Below are 7,256 nucleotides of genomic sequence, written 5' to 3'. Positions count from 1 at the left end.
ATCATATTAGCAAATTGTAGCAGGAGAGCATCTTGTGAGTGAGAGTTCTTGTAGGAGAACGTCACTTGGGAGATACATGCCACTCTAGATAAGAGTTTCATCCTTTCGTTGATAGATATGAATGCATTATGTACTCATATTCTTGCAGCAACTAATGAAGTGACCTCCCCACTCTTGACCCAGGGCCTAGAGACGTAGTCCACACTGGACAAACTTCGTTGTCATATCTTATGTGATGTTTACTTCTTATTTGTTCCTTGTTTCATGTAGTTGGTTTATGGAAGTTTTGTTTAAGAATTCACATTGCTCATGATTTCACATGCAAATATAAGTGTGAGTAAAAGTTATTGTATAATGGAGATTTTTGTTTGAAATCATTCACGATAAATTTCTGGATCATCAAAACAGAGGAACTTGCCTCTAAAAATATGATGCAGATATTGTAATTTGAGACAAAAAAATAAATCAGGTGCTAATTTTATTTATGTTTTCAAATATTATGCAAGGAATTCTTGATTAGTTCCAACTTTTCATTAATCATTTTTTGATCGGAGTCATTTCTAGAAGACAGTCTGACTCCTAGTGGTTTGGGCCCGCTTCCTAGACAAAGCGTTGTCTTTCATCTATACTTTTGACTTAGTATAATTATGTGTTGTTATTATTTCCTGTGTGAACAATATTCTTCTATTTTGAATAGCGAACAATTTTCTAGGAATTGCATTTACATTTTCAAGAGTAGTAGAACTTATTCTCATTGTTATTTCTTGAATGAACACTTGTTGTTCCTTAGTTTTTGTACGATTGTTCCTTAGTTTATTCCATTGCTCTTCCTTTAGTCTCTATTGATGTTTCTTAAAGCACAATATTTATTTAAATAGGTGTTGATTTATTTTATAAACAAACAAGTAATTGTTCAACTTATGATTGAATAGTCTTTATGTTGTTTCTTGATTAAAGTTCTTATTTAGAAGTTAATTGTGCGCTTACATTTCGTTTTTGCAAGTAAAAGATCATTCTCATTGAACATAGAATCTACCTTTAAATTAGTTGTTGTTTTCTTGATAAAATTGATTCATTCCTCTAGGAAAAGCATTAGGCCATTTTAGTATATGCACTAGTCTTAGTTTGTGGTAATTCCCTTGCATATATTTTTTTGATTGCCTTGGAATAAAAATATGAAACCCTAGTTGATAAATTAATGTTTGATGGTTAAGTTGTTTTAAATCAATTAATAGTCCCAACACCCTCTCAACATTTCCAACAATTGGTATTAGAGCGTAGGTCACGAGTTCAATACACAACCCGCTCACGTTAAGGGGAAGATTGTTGGACATTGGATAAACCAGTGCTCCCTCTGTGTTTTGGGACATGGACTAACCACCTCTCATGGATATTTATATTTGGGGATGTGATCGTTGACTAACACCTATGGGTTTTGGTCTAACGAAAATCATGATTCCCAACAATACACACATATATACAAAAGGTAATGTTTTCATTATGTATCAAAATTGTACATTCATTACATACATTTTAGTGGCATTCTAGTCCATAAGGATCTATGCTTCACTACTGTAAAATGTGGCATTGATATAATTTATTATATATAGAAAAACTAAAGAATAGAACTATAAAAAGACTAAGAGAATCAGAGCCTCCAGGAGGCATGACTAGGTGAAAAAACAAACACACAAATAGAGACAAAGGAAACACCATACTAGGCCATATCAAGTCCAATTTCAATGGAATGGTTGTCATATCTCTACTAAGTGGTCCACAATCACACCAAACTCTAGAAGGTCAGAGTCAAGGTTGCCCGTGCCACTAAGTTGTGTGTAATATCATCCCAAATTTCGACTACCCAATTGGCTTCTACTCCAACTAGGTATAAAATATTAATTTTATTGGTTTGCATGCCAAGCATCACTTTCTTTTAGTTTTCTTTTTCCTTTTATAAAAAAGGTTGCAAATTGCAATCGCTTACATTTCAATAAAAACTTCCCTGATCTTCCATAATCCAACCTCACCTCGATTTTCACATAAAAGAAGGTGAAACATCTCATCACTTTTATGACAAATTAATACCTATCATGGAAATTTATTATTACTCATCCTCGGGGATTAAACAAAATTTAATTAGTTTCCTCCTTTACGCTTTCTATTTTGCAATATGCTCTTCACACCCTATTTACACTGCTTGTCTGAAACTTCTTTGTGATTACAAAGAAATAAGTTCAAGTCCACTCTAAGGCTTGTAATGTATGGTAAACACACACTCTGATAAACAATTCGACTAGTATATTGGATATTTGTTATATAAAGCTCATTTTATTTTTATTTTTATTTTTTCTAGGACATAAGATGGGAAAGAAAGGTAAATCTACCGTTTCAAAGTAGGTTTTTCAACATATTAATGAACGACTAAAGGGAACATAAATTCTAGAACCAAAAGGTTATAATCTCAAACCATCTTTGATTTCCGACACCACCTTCAAATCTCAGATGGAAGGTATGATGAAGTGGGAAGAAAATTATAATTTATTTGAGAATAGAAGCTGGTTAAATTCATAAACTTTGACTAAGGAGAAAATAACTCAGTTTGAAAAAAATTAGAGACACGTAACTACACAAAGTTGTTGTTAGAGCTAAAAAATTTCCTTATCATGACATGGTTGCATGGGTTATGGGACATGTGCATATTCCTACCCAAACTATAGAAGACTGAAATAAAAATGTTATAACCTCTTGGAAACTGGAAACACTTTCACCAATTTATAAGCTTAGTCCTCCCAAAGTTTTCTTTACTACCAAGTTTCTAGATAATTTCAACAACACAATATTCAAGAACTGTGAAAGGAATTATGATAAAGTTGTTAAAGATTGGCTATGAGAAGATAGAGAAGGGTTCAAACTTAAGTCATCAAAAGAATATCATGTTGCCATTTTCAAAAGACCCATTAGGTTTCTCATCAAAATGTTATCCCCGTTATATGGAGACAAAGACCCTGCGCATTGTAAATTGCAAGGATGGATTTAATACATAGCCTACTCAATCATTCAAATCATTAATATGGAGAGAAAGACCTTGAGCATTGAAAATTGCAATGGATGGCTTAATACATAGTCTACTTAATCATTCAAAGAATTTGGATCGAGATGTTATTCTTTCTCAGAATTTAATAGGTACCCTAAAGTTATCTATTTTATCTCCTCAAGGATATGAATAGATGTTTTGCATGTAAGGCTATATTATGGATATTATAATTTCTTTTTTTATGTTTCCTTTGACGAAATGGAATTACCCACTTTACCAACAACTCCCTATTCAGAATTATGCCCCTATTTTGTGGGAAAGTAACTTCAAATTCCATTTTTATGACATTTGTAATTATGAGATTATCCATTTTCATGATATTTTGTTTGGAAAATACCCTCCTAGGGTTAGTCAAGGCCTTAAGGAGGCATTAAAAGAAATAAGATATTGGTTTGTGGAAGAATTATTCACATATATCAAAGTCTATGGAAGTGAAGTTGGCCATCATCTTCTTCCTAGATATATTCCAGAGAGGATTTCTTTAAGAGGGGTAGTCAATCAAACTTCCTTGAATGGTCAAGCTCAGAAGATGACAAAACTTCAAAAGAAAAATGGCCAAACTTCCCAATTAACTTTGGAAAAATTTTCCTCAAGGATCGAGGACATGCATTTAAGGAGGTTGGAGAACTTCAACATGTTTGGTTTTATTCACCACCCCGTTTTTATTATGATATTATAGGAATCATTAATGAACATTATAAGGTTATGAGCTACATCAAAACCTTCACACATGAGAAGCCTCTTTTTGATGAGATATTCATTGATATAGATAATTTTGAGAAAGCTTGTGAAAGAGGTAAGCTATTGAATAGGGATGATAGAAATAAACTGGCAACAGTTTAGAGAAAATATTTATGAGGACTTCCTTAAAAATAAGAGTCTTCATACTAATATTCCAATTCAAGAGATGAAATCTATTGAGATTCTGAAATACAATTTTAATCACATTATTTCAAACCCTATTTCCTCTTCTGAAAAGTAAAAGAATCTCAAGTTGAAAATGGTGTTGATGTTTCTTTTACAGGTTCATAGATAAGTACAACAAAAGAAAACACTATTAAATAAAAAGAGCCAGATAGTCAAATAGACCAGTAGGGTCTAAGGTCATAAAATTTAAAGATTAGAAACAATAGAAAGCAGAGAAGCAACAGGTAACAAAAAACATACTTCCTTTACCAAGAGTATCATTATTAATGATGGTACATATGACACCAATCATGCATATATAGAGTCTAAAAAAATTGATGAGAAAGTCAAAGATATGGACATCGATACAAATAAAGATGAGCAAATTACTAGCACCTCTCAATCAACATTGACCGATTTCTATTCCAAAGAAAAAGAGTTAGTTGAGTAGCAAGAGAAAACTAGTCAAATTTCTATTCCAGAGACTTCTCATGAGACTTCCATAACTCTCGTTTCTACCAAAATTCCTCTCAATTCCTTTTTATTCAAACTTGTGACTGAGTTTGAAACTATTCCTCAAAATGTTACATCCTTGACTGAGTATTACTTTAATTCTCAAACTAAGTCAGTTGTGAGAAGAACTACTTTAATTTTCAAACTAAGTCAGTTGTGAGAAGAACTAAGTAAAGAAAGTTTTATATTTTTGAAATCATTTTAGAATTTAGTTGGTAAGCAATAGGAAATGTTGATCAAAAAGTTCCTCACAGGCTCTAAGGGCCTTTGTCAATTATAATCAACATCATGTTGGTGAACTTGCCACAACATATCAAAACAGCGTGCAGAAGAACAAATGTTTGGAAAACCAAATAGAGAAAAGTAAAGAATTCAGTGAAGACAGTTGGCAAAACCATTTTGCAACACTTGTAGGCAAGTTCACCATTGAAAGATAAAACTTACAGAACCAATTTCAAAATTAATTGAATGAATTGAAGCTCAAGCATTCTACAGAGATTGAGGAAATCCTAAAGGCACATGAACACCATAATAGAGTATCGAAGGAAGAATCTGATAACAACATTGAAACCATGACCTGAGAAATGAAGGAACAAATTGAAACTCTTATGCCTCAATCAAGTCAAATTCATGAAGCGGAAAATAGCTTGAAGGTTTTTAAAGAGCAAACAATACAAGTTAGTCGAATGTTGAGGAAAGATCAGGGTAAGTTTTATAAACAATTGGGTAATTTTTTAATATTTTATCAACAAACTTTGAATATGGAAGAGAGAATTGAATCTTTAGTCGAAGAAGATAAGTACATCAAAGAAAAATTTACATTAATTCTTGAATGGGACAAACAACTTGAGCTTGAGAACATTCCGAAAGTCTCTAAAATGGATAAATGACTAATGAATTCTTTTGTGAATCAATTATAGTTAGACGGAAAATAAATCAAAGAATGGATCAAAAGGACCAATGAACATTTTCTGTCAGTATGGGAGATGGGAATAGATTTTATTAAATAATTATATTCGTCTGGATCCAAATCATTAAAAGAAGCAATATCTAGGTCAATGAAACATCATCTGAAAAACAACACCATAGATGATCAGAAAGTGATAGATGGCCTTAAAACTTGGAATGAACAAAATTTTCAAAGATTTTTGTAGTTTCCCTTTGTTCAAATCAAGTTGTTTTCTAAATTTAGAATTAAATATATAAAAAAAGAAAAGACTTGTTCAAAATTTAATATCAATGTGCCAAGTCAAATCATTTTCATCCTATTGACTTCTTAGTAGTTCTTCAAGTATTCTCAGATTGGGCTAACTACATCTAGATAAATACACCGTATTTCTTAGCATGGAGAATAATGAATCCAATAAGGAGGAGTTAGTTTGAACAACCTACCAAATTTTTCTCGAGAAAATCCTTTCAACAAGGTTCAAATTTTTTGTTAGAAGTTTTTGTTTGTTTGTTTTAATCAAAGAAAATATTATAGATTTTGTGATTTTTGGAAATTAAACAAACTTATCTTATTTTTATTAGTATTTACTGACCTCTTACATTGGAGTAAGGATCTATAATTGGATGAAGCTCAATACTTCTATTTTTCAATTTTTGAAGTGAAATATTTTCGAAGACCAAAACTTAGAGTTGAATACTTATTGAGATATGAGATTGATTTTCTGTCATCACTTTAATTTATTAATGGATGTATTTCGTACTCAATTTTTAACTTTATTCATGTTTATCTCTAGCTAAATATTATGATATTTTGTTAAACAATTCTTAGGAGATGTTACAACTTTTTTTTTCAAAGAAAATTGTTATCTGTACTCTGATTGCATATCTATTTGATAGTGAAGCCTGATATTCAAACTATAGTAAACTAAATTGTTCTCGTTTTCTAGATAGGCTATTTTCAAGTAATTTATTTCTGACATTACATGCAAATATTTTTTAAGCAAGACTTGTATTTTGCAATCAATTTTTGAAAGAGTTTTGAAGACCAAAACTTAGAGTTGAATGTGTACTGATCTATGAGATTGATTTCCAGTCATCACTTTATTTTCTTAATGGATGTATCTCGTACTCAATTCTTAACTTTATTCATGTTTATCTCAGGTTGAATATTAGGATATTTTGTTAAACACTTCTTAGGATATGTTACAGTTTATTTTCTTTGTCAAAGAAAGTTTTTATCTATTATGTGATTGCATATCTATTTGATAATGAAGCATGATATTCAAACTATAGTGCACTAAATTTCTCTTGTTTTATAGATATGTTCTTTTCAAGTCTCTTATTTTTTACATTACATACAAACATATTTTTGGGAAATTAATAAAAATAAAGAAAATAAATATGTTACAATGATATGGGCTTTAATCGTTCCTCCTCTTTCTTCCTATGTGTGACATATGCACTGCACAATATTTTTAAGGATTTACTATTTTTCGTATATACACTATTGTAGGTGACTATTCTGATCGAAATTCATACTTATGGAATGTAGGCCAATATTCAATAAATAAATAAATGTAATTTACTATTAACATCGGTAATTTTTTGGTGAAGTTAATCCATTTAATCATATACATGTAAAAAAATAGGCTATTTTTTAATGAAATTAGCAAAAATGAATTTCAAAAAATGATCCAAAAATAATCTATTTGCTATCGCCCCTAAAATTTTCCCTCATGCACTATTTTTGGATTTTAGCATAATGTTGAAAAGAAAAATGTGGGGAAATTCATAA

This window comes from Pinus tabuliformis, chromosome X, assembly GCF_031772625.1.
Source record: "Pinus tabuliformis cultivar Carrire ecotype Pingquan chromosome X, CPIR1, whole genome shotgun sequence".
In the NCBI taxonomy this organism is placed as follows: Eukaryota; Viridiplantae; Streptophyta; class Pinopsida; order Pinales; family Pinaceae; genus Pinus; species Pinus tabuliformis.
Note: the sequence above shows the minus strand (reverse complement) of the source record.